Below are 2,500 nucleotides of genomic sequence, written 5' to 3' on the forward strand. Positions count from 1 at the left end.
AGTGGATTTCTAGTCCATCGCCTTAACCACTCGGCCACGACTACCTCTCATGCAATGTGATGTTTTCACAAAAGTTTCTCTATGGGTTGAGCTACTTTATTTCAGGCTGTGAGGATGACTGAAGTAATATTGTATCAGAGATGATTTCCATGGGAAGTTAATCCTGACCACAGTGACCTGCGTTAATGATTTTTAAAATATAACTTGGAGAATGCTTTATACTTGGTACAGTTTTGGGTTTGTAAAATGTCAGTACTGACATCTAAGTTTATCAAAAGCATCTTCCTTCGAGCCGGAATTGAGCCAGCGACCTAAGGATTTCTGTACCAATCACCTCTACAGTCCTCCGCTCTACCAGCTGAGCTATCGAAGGATTCCATGATCGTACAACTGTGATATTACGTGCTATTAAAATGATTGAGTGTTAATTTTAAACATTATCAACTTTCCAAGCAAAATGAAAAATGATTTGACTACACAAAAGAGATTCAACTACTTATTCCTGTGTTGCTTTATCACACAAATTGTCATGTTTAATCATTTGGAAAATATCACTAATAGTTTGACTTATATTTGTGCAATTACTATCAACTGGCTAGAGAGCTGGTTTGGAAAGCACTTTCAATAGATTTTTTAGTGTAGCCAAACTTACATCAAGATTAGAGATGCTTGAGCCTATCAAACCTTCTACACTCTTTTAAATTTTGCTTGTTTTGTAAACTAATCAAGTGTTCCAGGAATGATGGGGATATTCCATTGTTTGTTCTGATTTGACAATTCATTTTGGACAATGAGCGGCCCTTTTGAGCTAGTGAAGATAATTGTGCTACATGAGAGTATGCACAGACAATTATTTTTCTTTTTTTGCATTAAAGCACAATTTTTAATAAAGGAGAGGTTAATAATATAATAATTAGCATTGAAAGTCATCTGACACGATTTGAAAGTAAAATGTTGTGCATTGAAAGTAACCAAAGCTCTTTTTACTTTGAGTGGACATCATTTTCTTTCAAATGAATTTGATATTTTGCTAAATGTACAAAACTTTCATACAAATTTGACATTCAAAATGCATTTGTACTTAATAAATGCTACTTAGTATGGCTGCTGAGATTCCTGGGCTCAGTCTCAAGTAGAGGAGGAGAATGACGGATAGAGAAAGAGAGAACAGGCAGGCATCCTAAAGATTTTGATGTGCCAGTTCCAGACTCACCCTGAGCAACACTGGTTTCAAGCTTTTAGTAAATTTTCTGAAAAATAAAACAACCATGTGGTCGTAGTCGGCAAGATTTGAGCCTGCGCGGGGAGACCCCAATGTATTTTTAGTCCATCGCCTTAACCACTCGGCCAAGACTACCTCTCATGCAATGTGATGTTTTCACAAAAGTTTCTCTATGGGTTGAGCTACTTCATTTCAGGCTGTGAGGATGACTGAAGTAATATTGTATCAGAGATGGTTTCCATGGGAAGTTAATCCTGACCACAGTGACCTGCGTTAATGATTTTTAAAATATAACTTGGAGAATGCTTTATACTTGGTACAGTTTTGGGTTTGTAAAATGTCAGTACTGACATCTAAGTTTATCAAAAGCATCTTCCTTTGAGCCGGAATTGATCCAGCGACCTAAGGATTTCTGTACCAATCACCTCTACAGTCCTCCGCTCTACCAGCTGAGTTATCGAAGGATTCCATGATCATACGACTGTGATATTACATGCTATTAAAATGATTGAGTGTTAATTTTAAACATTATCAACTTTCCAAGCAAAATGAAAAATGATTTGACTACACAAAAGAGATTCAACTACTTATTCCTGTGTTGCTTTATCACACAAATTGTCATGTTTAATCATTTGGAAAATATCACTAATAGTTTGACTTATATTTGTGCAATTACTATCAACTGGCTACAGAGCTAGTTTGGAAAGCACTTTCAATAGATTTTTTAGTGTAGCCAAACTTACATCAAGATTAGAGATGCTTTAGCCTATCAAACCTTCTACACTCTTTTAAATTTTGCTTGTTTTGTAAACTAATCAAGTGTTCCAGGAATGATGGGGATATTCCATTGTTTGTTCTGATTTGACAATTCATTTTGGACAATGATCGGCCCTTTTGAGCTAGTGAAGATAATTGTGCTACATGAGAGTATGCACAGACAATTATTTTTATTTTTTTGCATTAAAGCACAATTTTTAATAAAGCAGAGGTTAATGATATAATAATTAGCACTGAAAGTCATCTGACACGATTTGAAAGTAAAATGTTGTGCATTGAAAGAAACCAAAGCTCTTTTTACTTTGAGTGGACATCATTTTCTTTCAAATTAATTTTATATTTTGCTAAATGTACAAAACTTTCTTACAAATTTGACATTCAAAATGCATTTGTAATTAATAAATGCTACTTAGTATGGCTGCTGAGATTCCTGGGCTCAGTCTCAAGTAGAGGAGGAGAATTACGGATAGAGAAAGAGAGAACAGGCAGGCATCCTAAAGA

General features: G+C 35.2%; 2 non-coding genes across 2 annotated transcripts in view; both read right to left on the bottom strand.

Annotated features, from left to right (window-relative positions):
* TRNAS-AGA (transfer RNA serine (anticodon AGA)) overlaps window positions 1-44 on the bottom strand; it is an 82-nt gene extending 38 nt beyond the window's left edge. Inside the window, exon 1 of the tRNA in view lies at window positions 1-44. This exon is cut by the window's left edge and continues 38 nt beyond it. This is a non-coding gene — a tRNA (tRNA-Ser).
* Window positions 45-283: 239 nt separating this feature from the next.
* On the bottom strand, window positions 284-373 carry TRNAY-GUA (transfer RNA tyrosine (anticodon GUA)). Its single transcript is given in 2 exon segments — window positions 284-319; window positions 337-373. It is a non-coding gene; the product is annotated as a tRNA-Tyr (tRNA).
* Between the last annotated feature and the right edge of the window lie 2,127 nt (window positions 374-2,500).

The sequence above is a fragment of the Pseudophryne corroboree genome (genome assembly GCF_028390025.1).
Source record: "Pseudophryne corroboree isolate aPseCor3 chromosome 4 unlocalized genomic scaffold, aPseCor3.hap2 SUPER_4_unloc_1, whole genome shotgun sequence".
Lineage (NCBI taxonomy): Eukaryota > Metazoa > Chordata > Amphibia > Anura > Myobatrachidae > Pseudophryne > Pseudophryne corroboree.